Here is a 15,105-nt window from a genome sequence, read left to right on the forward strand (position 1 = left end):
TGCAGCGGCCGGGTGGGTCAAAGTAACGAATCTCGCTATCTGCTGCTGCTCTATATTTGTATTTTGTATTTGTATTTATTCATATGTATTGGGCACCAGACCCGAAGGTATAAGGGAGCAGGACCAGCAAGGTTATTCTCAGCTTGGTTACAGTGCTGTACAATAATTACAGTGTATACAAAGGTACAGTTACGACAGGTGCATTGATAAACAGTTTACAAATATATATACAAGTATACATAGAGTAGGCAATTGAGTTATTGGTCATTGTCCTTTATCCACTGAATGTAATTGCGTCTAAAGTGGGGGTAAATTTGGGGTGTCCTTAAGAAAAGTGGCAGGGAGTTCCAGTGTTGGGCTGCTTTCACCTGGAAGCTATTGCCACCTGTTTTGGTTTGTTTGAACCTTGGAACTGAGAGCAGTTTGGCATTGGCGGTTCTAGTAGGTCAGTTGGGTGTGTATCTTTTTATTCTGTCGGCTAGGTAGCGGGGGCTGCATTATTGAGGCCTTTGTGATTTAAGGAGGCTACTTTGAGCAGGATCTTGTGGGTGGTGGTGAGCCAATTATGGGCTCTCCTGATGTTGGAGATATGTTCTCTCTTGGGAATGCTAAGCGCTGCTCTAAAAGCATTATTTTGCAGAGTCTGGATTTTCTTAGTAATATATTTGTTGGCTCCTACATAAAGGGCGTTGCAATAGTCCAGTTTTGATAGTATAAGGGCTCTGGCTAAAGTGCTACAGGTCTGGGTGGAAAGGAAGGGTTTGGCTGCTCTTATTTGTTTACATGCGTGGGCTGTGGAGGAGGCCATGGAGCTGACCTGTTTGTGGAAGGAGAGGGAGGAGTCTAGATAGATTCCTAGAGTTTTAACTCCCTTGGCTACCTTAATGGAGTAGCCATCTATGATGAAGCTGGTGGTGTTGTAATCTAGTTTGTTGAGGTTAGGAGTGGACCCAAGGATAATGAGTTTGGTCTTATCATCATTCAGGCATAGACTGTGGGAGGCCATCCATGCCTGGATGATGAGATACACCCTGGTCACCAAGGCCAAATCCTTGTTGTAATCTCCCGTCAACGGGATGAGGATCTGGGTATCATCTGCGTAAATAGTGTAGGTGATACGCAGGCCGTCAAGATCATCAAACATGGGCTTTGTGAACACGTTGTACAATGTGGGGGAGACGCATGATCCCTGGGGGACCCCGCAGGTGATGGGGATAGGGTCAGCGGATGCTGAGGTAGAGAAGACATGCATAAACCTGTTATTCAGGAAGGACTCAATCCAACCGATGGCTTCTTGGGAGAAGTGGGCTGCCTTGTCTAAGTGGTTGCAGAGAATTTTGTGATCTACTAAATCGAATGCTGCAGAGAGGTCGAGTAGAAGTAGTAGAGCCGTTTTCCCATTGTCTCTAAGGGTGTCGATTTGAGCTTTGAGATCAATGAGAGCTGTCTCTGTCCCGTGTTGGGGTCTAAAGCCCGATTTCCGGATTCCCAGGAGATGGTTTATTTCCAGGTATTGTTGTATTTGTAGATAAGCTGTCTTGTCTAATATTTTGAGCAGGAAAGGGATGGTGGTAATGGGTATGTAGTTAGTGGGTATAGATGGGTCTAGGGATGATTTTTTGAGTAAGGGGAGACCCCAAGACTCTTTAAGATTGTTGGCTATAGTGCCTGAAGAGAAGGAGGCGTTAATGAGTTTGGTGATGAAAGGCTCTTGCTGCATCTTTAATGATTTGTGAGGGGCAAAGGTCGCCCTGGCAGTTTGAGGGTTTGAGGCAGAGGATCATTTTTTCCACCTGTAACATGGAGACTTTGGAGAAGCTGAAACGGGAGGGTTGGGTGTAGGGTTATGAGGTGTAGGGTAGGGGGGAATGTTAGTAGAGTCTTTAGAGTTGGTTGGGGATTCTTTCTTGTTATTGATTTTAGTTTGTAGGCCTGCAACTTCATTGGAAAGGGCGGTTTGGACACTAGTGCACCATTGTTTATCTTTCATACATGTGTCTGGGGCAAGGACGGGTGTTTCCAGCTCTTTGATGATAGTAAACAATTCTTTAGTACTAGAATTGGCTTGTGATATTCTCTGGTTATAAGATTCTTGTTTAGCAATAATGATTTCTTTTTTGTAAGTGCCAGCTATTTTGTTGAGGGTCAACTTGTTGTTGTCTGTGGGTGATTGTCTCCATGCTTGTTGTTTTTTACGTTTCTCTAGTCTAAGAGCTTTTAAGTGGGCAGAGAGCCAAGTGTTCAGGTGTTTTTTCGGTTTGCTTTTTCTCAGTTTTAGCGGTGCAATGGAGTCTAAAGCTGAGCGCATGATTTTGTTGTAACCCTCTACAAGGTGGTGTGGATTGGAAGATGCTGAGAGTTGGTTCAGGGTTGGGAGAATGAGGGGGATGAGTTTTTCTGCTGTGATGTTTTTCTTGTTTCTCATGGGGATGGCTGTAGCTAATGAATTGTTGGAGATGGGGCTTGCGGCTTCGAGGGCGAAGGTAAGGAGATGGTGGTCGGATCACGGTTAAAGGGAGATGGTGGTGATGCAGGCCACACAGTTATGGTCTGCAACCCAGTCAAGGGTTCTCCCTTTGTTGTGGGTAGGGGTGGACACTCTTTGGGTAAAGCCTAGTTCTGACAGGGTATTGTCAATGAGAGTAGCCTGGGGGTCTTTGGGGTCTTTAAGGCCTAGGTTAAAATCTCCTAAAATGAGGCTCTGGGTAGTATTCTTTAGGTTGTTAGTAATTATAGTAGTAAGGTCTTCCTCAAAGCATCCTAAGGGCCCAGGGGGTATGTAGAGTAAGTGGATGGTGAAGGATTGGGAGTTAGCAGTGGGCAACTTAGCTGTGAGCGATTCGCAGGATGTGTAGTTGTCTGTGGTGGCAAGTCTGATGTTGAGGTGTGTTTTGGCAATTATAGCGAGACCTCTGCCTCTGGATTCTATTCTGTCCGCTTGGAGGATAATATAGTCATCAGGGATAGCTAGTGAGAGAGCTGGGCCGGCGGCTGCATGGAGCCAGGTCTCAGTGATGGCTAGAAAGTCTAGCTTTTCTTCAAGAATAAGGTCTGCTATATCAGTGGCATGGGCTATTACAGATCACACATTAATGAAGGCCCCTCTAATGGACGGGGTGAAAATTTTATTGTGGGTCGGTATGGTGGATGTATTGTAAGACTTATCCTTGGTCTTAGTATTAGATAGGTTATTCTCCCAGTTGGTGGGAGTGACTATGTGCACAGGTGGGGTCCGGTTAGTCAGTTTAGACTGGGTGGAATCCCTGGCACGGGGTACATATAGTTTGGATAGTCTGGCTCGTAGTCTGGCATTTCTGGTGGCTGGGCTACAGGGCGTGGAAAGGTGGGGTAGAGTGGGTGTGGTGGTAAATTAAGGTTGTAGGGGGTAGGCATAAGGCATGAAGGTAGGAAGTGTGGTGCCTGTGGAGGCGAAGCTAACAGTGGAGCTTGGGAAGCTGTATGATTGGATAAGGTGGAGAATTACTCTCAGCAGTGCTGAGAAGATACCTGGTAGGTACATTCTGTCAGGAGTAACTCAGAGCAGGCTGTGGTAGCTCAAAGCAAGGCACATTGGGCAGTAATGACTCAAAGCAGGGCACAAGATGCAGTATTAACTGAGAGCGGGGCACAGTTAGCAGTAATAATGCTAAGCAAGGCACGATAGGCAATAGTAATTTAGAGCAGGGCACAATAGGCAATAGTAACTCAGAGCAAGGCACAATAGGCAATAGTAACTCAGAGCAAGACACGATAGGCAATAGTAACTCAGAGCAGGGCACAATAGGCAGTAGTAACTCAGAGCAGGGCATGATAGGCAATAGTAACTCATAGCAAGGCACAATATGCAATGGTAACTCAGAGCAAGGCACAAGTAGGAAAATTACTTATGCAGCAGTAGATAGGCACAGTTAATTATAGTGAGGTGTAGTTACCTGATGGGTAGGGCTCAGAGGAGTAAACGTAGTGGGCTACGAGTATTAGTCCTGGGTGGGCACAGTAAGCTTACAAGCAGAGCAAAGTATGGTGTAGCATTCCAAGTGCAAGAAGGGTGGGAGCTAAATACTGTCGGTCAAGTGGCACAGCGAGTTGAGCGCTCGCTTTGACATCCGTGCAGAGCCTGCTAACGCAGGTTCGAATCCGGGCAGAGCCAAACTCAGCCTTTCATCCTTCTGAGGTCGATAAACCGCGCTCAGATACCTGAGGGTTCGTAGCGCTATATAAATGCCAAATTATTATTATTATTATTATTATTAGTAGAGGTCTTGCAGGCAATAGGCTAGTTTAGAAGATGCAACAGGGTAAAATCAAATAGTAAGCGTGCAATGACACGAGACCCAAGTCTATAACAGCACACTGAAGGTCAGGCAAGTCCACATAACAAACATATTTGCAAAGCATAGGCTTTTGACAATTTAGGGGACATTACATTGACAATAAAGTGGTGAAGCATGGGGGATACAGGTAGGTTAGCCGTAGGGATTTGGGGTTCGCTGGCGCCTGAGATGCCTTAGTACTTGCTGAGGCCGTATGGGGCCAGGCGTATGGGTGAAAATCGAGCGGGGATAGGGGGATAAAGCTCAATGTCACAGTACCTTGTGTTGGTGGCGTCTGGGGAAGACTGGTCAGTAGGTGCAGAGTTTCTGGCAGGAGGCAGGCTCAGGCATGACAGGCTGGGACAGGTGATTAGCCTTAGTTCGTTGCCTTTGTGAGGATGGCCGGCTCACGCCTCCCAGCGCACGATTGGTTACCTTAAGCAAGGTGATGGCCAATGGTAAAGGCTGGTGGGGCAAGGTCGGGGAGAGGCAGGGAATGGAGCCTTGGACGGCTAGGCTTCCATCTTGGAGCGGGGTGCCCACGTGCAGCCGACAATGGAATACAGCCAAGGAAACGGCATTTAATGCTGTTAGGAGGCCTGGCTGTAGTTATTACAGCAGGCAGGACAGGCGGCAGACGTTGGTGCGCATTTAAGACACACTTTGGTTATGATAATGCAGCGGCAATATGGTGCTATCTGTGGGGGTCCGGGTGCTTACCTTGATGAAGGGAAGCTCCAGCTTCTCCTTCTCAAGGGGTGCACTGCTCCAGCAGTGTTGTTGGGAGCTCCTGCTCCTTCGGCGAGGGTCGAATCGAGTTGGGTCTTACTCCAGTTGGGTCTTAATGTCTAGTTTATTTTGTGCATTAGGATCTAGGGTATACTGTTCCTGTAATTCAGCAATTCCCTGAAGTGTAATAATGATGATTGCCCCATCCGGGTGCCAACTTTTCTGCTTGGTGCCCCAGCAAGTGGGTTTCCTGAAGGTAGACAATCTGGGCCCCCAGCCTGTTAATATACACCATTACCTTTCTCCCCTTCACTGGCATCCCCAAACCGCGTACATTCCAGCTTAGTAATGTGATCCCGCTCTGATCTTTCTTAGCCATATGTGACATCGGCGAGCAGTAGATTTATACTGTATAAGTGTCCCTTAAAGTTCTTGTATAACCTTTTGATATGTATCTGTGCGTTTTTAACTTTAACACTCCATCCAACATCCCAGCCCACCTCCCTCATAGTTCCCTGAACTTCAACTATGTCATTCCCCGTATTCCCCATCTCCCACTACCCTGAGTGGCCCATATAGTCTGTGCACTCGCATTTGGGTGTCGCTGCTGTGCTGGCCGAGCCCAAAGACCATAACTGGCCTGCCCGCTTAATTTCTAAACTTGTTCGTTGCTTGAACACATAATGAAACTGAGGCTTCCTTCATTACATGTGTCTAGTAGTCTGTCTTTGATTCTTTATGCAGCCTCTTGTCTATTGAACTTTCCGACGTCTACCCTACTGTTATACCATCAATCCTGTCCGTGCATCAGGGATTTGCTTCTGTTGTCTTCTATGGTGATCAGTGCCTGTTTTGGCTGTGCTGGGATAATTGCCTCCACTAAGCTAGTGGCCTCCTACGGAAAGGTGAAAAAGTATGTCTTATTGTTATGCTGCATGCAAAGTCTGGCTGGGTACAGCATGGCATATGGGACCTTTCGCTCACCAAGCATTTTCTTGACACCTGTAAAAGAGCGCATCTCTTGTTGAATCGCCAGTTTGTAATCCGGGAAGATTTGAATCATTTTGGAGCCCAATGTCAGTTCTTGCTTATCTCTGGTGGTGCGTAAAATGAGGTCTCTATCTCTGTAGTTCATTAATCTTGCAATGATCGGTCTTGGTCTCCAGGTTTGGGGCGCGGTGCCTGAGATCTGTGTGCCCTTTCCACAACAAGCATTGAGGACCAACCCGGGTCCCTGAGTAATTCCTTGAGTAATTCCTCCACAGCAAGCTCCATAGGGCCTCTGAGTGCTTCTTCAGGGACCCCACTATGCGTATATTATTACGGCGTGACCTAGCTTCCAAGTCCTCACATTTAAGTTTCAACATTCCCAGGTATTTCTCCATCTCCATTACTGGGTTGCGTAGTGTCTCTAGTGTGTCCTCCATTGTGCTGATTCGGCCTCCACTTCCGTGATGCAACTGGTGGCCTTTTCGAGTTGGTTCTTGATAGTCGTCACGTTCGTGTTGATCCCATCCAGTTTGTCGTTCAGGGCCACAAAGCCCTGCTGCATTGATGCAAATACTGCCTAAGGGTCCATAATAGTCGCCGGTGGTGTGGGCATGAGTTGCAGGGTCTGCTCAGTATTTGCGTTAGCCAAGGTGTCTGTTCTGACAACCGCTGTCGTGAATTTGTCTATAGTGCCTTTTCCCTTTTTGGGGCCTATCCCCTTGGGTATTGTCCTCAGGGCTGTTCCAGCTCCTTCTCCTGCTCTTATTTCTCCTCAGATGGTGGATGAATGATCTGCCCGGACTGCGGATCCTTCTGTCCTTGTATTCTGTATTATGAGGCTCGTTCTTTGCCAAATGTATGGTCATGGGGTAGGGATTTAGTTACGTGGAGTGGGGTCCTTATTCATGCCCTTCATCAGCGGTGCCGCTATATTGCCATCTTCACTTGCCATATGTCTGCGACCTTCCCTAATAATGTAACTAACATCTCACTGAGCGTCCAAAGGGACAGGCTTTATTATTGAGAACCTACAGTGCACCTGCAGCAGATTACGTGGTGTTGCTGCTATTCCTTTACAGGGGGGGATTGCCCCCCGTGGTCTACTATGGATGCACTGGCTCTTTTCCCACTAATGGGATTTTAAAAGTTTGTGATTCCACCAATGTTAGGAATCGTTGTGCAAACTAGTTAACGTTTGCTTGTGGAGCAGCAGTCATGTGTAGTCACTTGGCTCCCTTTTTTGCTGGGTGTGATGTTGCCACCCACTATTTCTCCACATGTTTTCATGTGGCCAATATAGTTCGATTCAGGGTTGAGTCCTCGGATCCTCTGCCTGGAATCGTACAGTTTAGGGCGGTAAAAAAGAGCGTATTCCCGTTCTAGGTTGTGCGTAGTGGTTTATATATCATGGACGTGATTGATTCTTGGAATATGTCAAAAAAAGTGTGTTTTACGTGATTGCAGTAGCATGGGATGTTTTGTTTGAGTGCGTTGCTGATATTCATCGTCAGATAGCACAGTCCGGTGTGTCTATTAGTACAGCCTCACTTAGTGTGGCCTTCCTGGTGACAGCCCACATAATGTGAATATACATTTATTTTCCCAATCCTGGATGCCAGGTTTTCCAGTGTAAACCAAGAGAATGTTGGGGTGTGCAACATATGAATGGACACTTTATTATTAATATGTGACAACTCTATAGTTTGGGCATACTCCTTTAATTACATCTGTGATATTTAATGATATTTCATGTGTGTTGGGTAAGGATACCCGCAACATGCACACAATGGATCTGCATGCTGTAGGAATTATCCCTTGATATCACCTCCTGTAATGTCCTCTCCCATTGCCCATTGCCTTGTACCCTATCATTTCCAACATTAGCTTCAGGCTTGGTCTTTCAATATTACCAACATTGACAGCAAAACCTGGTGAGGAGGCCCAGCTGTCTCTAGTTAGAGTCAGACCTCCAAACATACAAAACTGTAAAAATCACAACTTAAATGATATGAATAATTTATCCCTAAAGTTCATCATTGTGCAACTCTGCCCACTCTGTGCCCGCTTCCATGACCTACCCACTTGGGGCTCTCTGTCATTTTTGCCCAGAGGGCCCTTTTCCTGAAATCTGCCATTGGTGTAAATGCATATGAATATTTGTGCCCGTAGCCTCCAACCACCTTGTTTCATCCACATTCATGTGATCCGGCAGAATTAGGTATTTATATGCATGCATGTGCTTCGTCATGCAACTGATGTGGAAGGGATTATAGCTCATTTGCCGGGGATGGATTCTTTCCGGCCATCATCAGACATCAATAGATGTTACTTTTTTATATTTTTGGATATTTTTCCTTTGAATTCACTCAAGTGAATTCTTTACCATCAGCATTTTTGTCGTAAACACCAATTTTAACACTTCTGTCACACTTTACATGCGCCTGTGATATTTCCCTAAAACTAATTGGGACGTTGCAGCCTTGCTAAAATGTACACAGGCGGCTTTTCAGGGCTCACGCTTCTTCGTGATCTGTTTGGGTGAACATTTCCAGGTGAGATTCTTTGAGCTATTACTTTAACAACTTGTAGCCCTCTTTCCATGCTTGCTTGACTGCATTATTGCTTTGGGGGAAAAGATGCAAAGGACCGATTTGAGCTGTTTACTCAAAAAAGAAAGCTTGCAAAAAACAACACACATTTGAAGAATGCTGTTCCTGATTGCAACATGTATTATATTTGATTCAGATACAATTAGTAGACCTTCCTGGACCATAGCAGCCACAAACATTTTGGATTAGATCTTTGTACAAGCAGCTCTGCAGTCTTCCCAAAATGGGTCAACACAAACAGTTTGTGGGGAGTGATCTTCCTCTGTTCTTTTGACCTCGTCCTTACCTTTACCTTTACCATCTGTGTTTCCACCCTGGCCTTCATTGTTTATCAGTCTATCAGTTTTATCTTCTATCTTCACTTTTACTTCTACTTTTGCTTTTACCTTTGCTTTTACTTTTGAAATCTTACGTTACCTTCTTTTTTCTCGTTATTCACAACACAACTTTCTTTTCTGTTCATCTTCTTGTAAAAATCACTTCGGTGATTAAACACTCGTAAAAAAAAAAAAAAAAAAAAAGAATTAGTAGAGGCTGATGCATTCCTCAGCTCACCTCCCCTGAATGAAGGATAGCAGAGTCTTGACTTGGAGTCTGCCTGTAAAGCAAAAGCTGAGAAACCATGCACAGGGAGGTTAACATTTGTGTTGGGCCATATTTTCCGGCTCTTATATTTTACCGTATTTGCAGAGAAGGTGATGGCCTCTCCTTAAACATAGAGTGTTGTTCTACTGCTAACATAATCCAAAATAAACATTTTGTTTTGCAGAATATGTTATGTTGTTATGTTAAGAAGATTGTATGCTTTTTCACACCTTGTATCTGAGAACATGTATGTAGCAGGGTCTCGTTTTTAGAAGGCTACATCAGTAGTCTGGAATCAAAATATTCTATATCACACTTGCAGATCACAGATTTCCCTTGGACCCAATGGGGAAGTTTCAGTGCAATTACTGCACAAGAATACCGCCGGCAGTAATTGCATCAAAAATTGGCATTTTCCCAGGTTTGGGGTAAACTTGCCAGGCTCGAGATAGGGCGGAGCGGTAAATGCAGCTGTAACTCTGTTACTGCCACATTCAAGGGCTACTGCCCAACTCGTGATGAGACCCTGTATACTGTAAATGTCCCCACTGTAGTAGTCTTACGGTGCCAGGGCTTGCACAGAAAATGGCATTTTGTGCCCACACCGGGGTAATCAACCTTGGTCTGTGTGTGGAGTAAAGGAAAAGGGGAGAGGAGAGAGGGAGGGCAAAGTGGGAGTAAGGATAGGAAAACAGCCAAACCAAGTTACGAAGGGGCTGAGGAAGAGGGAATGTGATAGTAGTAGTAGGGGACAATACGATTATTAAATATGAGAGCACTAAGAGAGGCATGGTGAGGTTATCACTAACTTTTAAATGAGTTTTTGATGACATGTAGGCCAGCGATCACGCATTTGCCCACCACTGCCACCTTACCTTGACATTTTATGCATTTTCATCCCATGTATCTGGGAATATGTATGTAACGTTATCGTTTTTAGAAGGATACATCAGTAGTCTACAATCAAAATATTGTATATCACACTTGCATCAGCACTCATCATGCATTAACACAGGAAGAGAAATTATTTTTTCTCTGACCTCCATCACCAGGTGTGAGGCTGCCTTTCAATTGTATGCCTTCCCAGCCGTGGTGCCTGGTCATTTCTTACATTGGCGGGCTGAGTGTCCCCTCTGCATTTGCCTGAGCGAGCATGCAGAACGGGAGATCCCAAACCAACTCACTGCGGTTTAACCAGTATTATCCCTGAGAACATGTTTTAAATAATGGCTCAACATCTCCATTTTTACAGCACAAATGTTTGAAAATGAGTAAAAAGCCATAGAATTGACACTTGGTTTTGCAAGGACACCCCTTACATACTCCAGTAGCTGCCAGGCCAAAAACAGTACAAAAATGTGTTTTGCCACACACTGGGGTCATTATGAGTTTGGAGGTCGCCATGGCTCTATTAGCACCATGGCTGCCTCCGAATCGGGGTCTGGGTCCGGTCTAACTGAATGGGGATTTACCGGGACATTCCGACCTATGCGGACCCGGTAAGTCCCCATTCAGTAAACCATTCCCCATTCCCATTTGAGCCTCATTAGGGGTCAATGAGAATGGGGAAGGCGCTAATAATGGGCCCGCAAATTGCGGGTCCGTTATTAGCTCCAAGGTCCCTTAACGGGTCCCGGAAAGAACGTCTTGTCAGACCAGCCGTTCCTGCTGGGACCCGCTAAGGGACCTCAGAATAGGGTGGTAAGGGTTTTCCGGTGCCAGTAAACCCTTACCGCCCTACTCGTAAGACCAAGACCTACTGTTGTTCAACCCACGACAGATTTCTGTCTGCACCAATCCACCAATTATTGCTGAGAATGGTCACAGTGTTCCACTCTGTGCCCAGTGCTGCCCCTGTTCACCCTCGCTGCTGTTCCAATGTGCCCCTTAGTACTCATGTGAGTCTGCAACTGCTCCACAGTGCCCAGTTGTGGCCCCCTTTCCTTTCCAGTGCTGGGTGTGGAGTGCTGTCCCACTTCACCAATCAGCACTGAGTTCTGCACAAATTTGATAATCAGTGCTCCATTATGCCCCAATTCGCCCCACAAAATCAAGTTCTACTCCAATATGCTCTCTGGTGCCTTTCCTCCCATGAGAGTTATTCCCCTCAGCACCAAGTCCTACCCCAATTTGCCTGTCATTGTTGAATTCTGCCCGATTTTCTCCATCAGTTCAGCTCAATGTTCCTTTCAATGCATAGTTCTGCCTCAATTTGCCCGTCAGGCTCCAGTTGGCCACAGTTTGCCCTTTAGTGGCAAGTTATGCCTATGCTCCATGGTCACTGAGCCAAAATTGCCCCATTGATCCTCCTCGGACGTTCCCGGAACTCGACAGCGCAACTCTCTCACAGACAACCGTTCTATGCACACCCATACACATGTAGGCACACACAAGCACACGTTTCCTCGTTTTCCTAAACTCATCCTTTCCTGCTTGGGCCCTTGGTTCTACTCCTCCTGACTGCTGCAGCTCTGGGCGCGTGGCAGAAAGCAAGGACAGACATTAAGTGGCAACTCCCTCGCCTGAGTTCGATCTTCAGTCTTCCCATTGTAGGATAGAGAACACAGTTTTAGAACCCAAGCATGCACCCCATCGAGTATGCTGACACTACCACTCTGGCACCCTCTTGACCTCCTATACGCCAGGGCTCCTAAAAGCTACATAGTGCCCGTGGGGACAAAGACCTGCATGTGGCATAGCGCCCTGCCTCACAGACAAAGGTGGCATGCCATTTATACTGAAGGGCTAAGGCCTTGCCTGTCTGGGTGGTAGCTGTGAATAGTGCATGGATTGCCACTGCTTTCCAGTCCACACTATAAACAAGATGCCACGATGGACACCGCAGACGTTTATTATATAGTTTGCAGGACGATTTGGCGATTGGGATGAAGGAACAACAGAGCACATAAGACAGAAATATAGTTAACACCTTCATTGTTAAACGCACTGTGTATGTGGGGTGACCTATTTGTATTTGTTTAGATTTGTATTTATTTATTTATTTATTTATTTAGAAAGTACAATTAAACAACGCCGCAAAACTTTGAAATGCAAAAATACATGACAGGTTAGATAGAATACGGTAAAGAGGAAAGCAGACCCTCTTTGAGACATGAACGTACTAATGAAACCATACGAGAGGGTCTACAGGAAAGGTATAAAGTGTTCCAGTGCTTAGGTGCAAGAAGATGGATAGAACAGAAATGGGACTGTGCACAAGCTTGTTACGGGACTGTCAAAAGAAAGTGAGTTTGGGAACGTAGGTTCCATCTAGAGAACCTAGATAAGATGGAGCCAGGACATGGATACCTTTAAAGAAAATACAATGAGCCTCATTACGAGTTTGGCTGTGCGGGAAAAAAAAGGCTGTAACGGAATGCCACTTTTCTCCCTCCGCCATATTATGAGTTTGCCCCTGCAGTGGGGGATTTACTCCCAGCATCATGCTCAAGGTAAATCCTCCCACTTTCTGCTGAAAACTTGCGCTGGTGGTAATTCTGCCAAATTCCCCAATGGAGTCCTATGGACTCCAAATGAATGGGGGCTAACACCGCCGCCACCACTTGTAATCCGGCGGTAAATCTGCCAGACCAAATGACGATAACAGTAATTACGCTGGGCGGTATTCTGGAGAATTTACAGCCGGAATACTGCTCAACTCGTATTGAGACCCACAACTATTAAAGAGACGACATGAGTCAAAGGAAGCAAAGAAATGGAGTGCAGCAAAGAAGAAATAGAAGTACAAGGTGAATGAGCGCATGAATAGACGAGTTAAAGATGGAAGGTAGAATTTGTTAAGCAGGAACACTAATTAACAGAGCAGAGCAATAATCAGGACAAGAAAAGACAAGTTGCCTCATTGCAGGTTGGGCAGTGTGGATAACTTAAGTAACATACCAAGGGTCAAAAGGGGAAGAGCAGAAGGAGGAAATGAGCGGATAAGTGGAGAGAAACGCAAGACACAAATATCAGTTTCTGAGGCATTGAGGTGAAGGAAGTGAGAATGCACAGTTCCAGAGAGGGATATAGCCCCCAGCAACAATCTGTACTCCTTCTTCAGGGATTGCTATATCTTCTCTCTCTCCTTGGTATGGTATCTGCCAATTCTTGAGATGTAGCCACTAGCAGGCTCTCTTTTCTCTGCTTTGTCTAGCCTCTACCACTGTCTGTGACAAAGTCCCGAGCAGGCATTCAGGTTTCTCGCTTCTACCCTGGCTCTCCCCCATGTCTTTCTCCCAGGACCTGGTTCTCCCTCTCGGTCTGATTTTCTCCTCAGGTCAGACTCTCCCAGGGCCTGGTTCTTCCCCTGGGTCAGATAGGTCTTCAGTGCTTTCACTCTGTGTGGGCTAGGCCATCTTTCTCACCGTGTAGGGGTTATAGTTCCTTGGACTCTGCAGTCTGTTCAGTCTCCTAACCCCTACGAGTCTTTTAAACTCTTCTGATTTTCCCTCTGGCTCTGTTCTCACAGCTCTCCAGCCTATGTCTGCGCTCCTACTTTCTTTCTCCCAGAATGAGGGACCGAGCCTGTTTTATACAGCCGGGAATTCCCCTGTGGCTGGTTTCTGGTGCTCCATGCGTGCCTCTTTTCCCTGGGGAGTGGAGCCGGTGGTTCTATTTCAGGCTTCAGAGAGGGGCCCTGCATCTATATTTGATTTGTGGGAAGGTCTTTTTTCCTGCACCCTAGGTGGGTCTTGGGAGGTCTTATTAGTGTCTCAAATGGACCCCCTGATCTATCCCTCCTCCCTAAATAGTTAGTAGTTTGGGAACACTGTCCATTCCTGTACAATACTTTGGGGATTTAGGAGGGGCTCTGGAAAATCCCACATGCGCCACCACTTGGAAGCTCCTCATACAGGGTGTGGCCCCCCTGGTTTCCATACCTCCCTTTTCTACAAAAGGTGATGGTCACACAGTGTGACTTCATCTAACAACACTATATTACCTGGCATTGCTCTTGCTAATAAGTCTGGATAAACCTTGAAGGGAAAAGTAATTTTCTTAGATGTGCATTTCACGCCTAGGTTGATGGCCACAAACATATATTGGAGTTAACTGTGTTTCTTCCCAAGGATAATATAGCCTTGCAGTAATAAACCACACACTCCCATAATACAGAAAGCACATTACATAGACTGTGTCCTTAGGGTGAACAATGTGTTAGTAGTTTATTGTGTGTAGTGGTAAGCTAGTTGCAACACATCATCCAGTTGCATTACTATGTAAACGCCCTGAGCTTAGCAAATAAACACAGTGCATCCACTCTCAAGTTTTGCAATGGAAAATTAGGGACATTTAATGAACACACCATATTTTTAAACCACAGCAACATGCAAGTGATCAAAGAAACCAAATGTATTTAACAACTCAGAAGCAGTATATACTTGAAGAAAATGCTGAGAAAGACACTCCTTGCATTCTGCGACCAGCAAGGCAAGGAACTTCACACAGGCACACAGGTCACCTTATTCACAATGAGGTCCTGTGGGACCTGGGCATGGCAGATGCAGGGAAAGGTAGCATCCGAAAGCACATGCCTTTGAGAATTAGGCATGCTTAGTGGGAAGTAATTTCGGCACCCACTGCAGTCCCAATAAACACACATTTTACATTAGGCACAACTGTGTGCACAAACACAGTTACCCATATGAGAATGTGCCGTGACGCAAAACACATTTATGTTATCTGCCTGCATGAGCCGTGGACCCACACAAGCAGGGAACACATTTTTTCCGAATCAGGCCCTAAATATATTGATGCAGCATTAAGCAGTGCACAATATTGGTGTCAGCAGTTACACACCCTATAATGGAATTGTAAGACAACATTTCCAGTTGGTTCACACCTTAGTACGTACACTGTGTATGGGACCAACCCTT

The sequence above is a fragment of the Ambystoma mexicanum genome, chromosome 7q (genome assembly GCF_040938575.1).
Source record: "Ambystoma mexicanum isolate Mex_15411 chromosome 7q, UKY_AmexF1_1, whole genome shotgun sequence".
In the NCBI taxonomy this organism is placed as follows: domain Eukaryota; kingdom Metazoa; phylum Chordata; class Amphibia; order Caudata; family Ambystomatidae; genus Ambystoma; species Ambystoma mexicanum.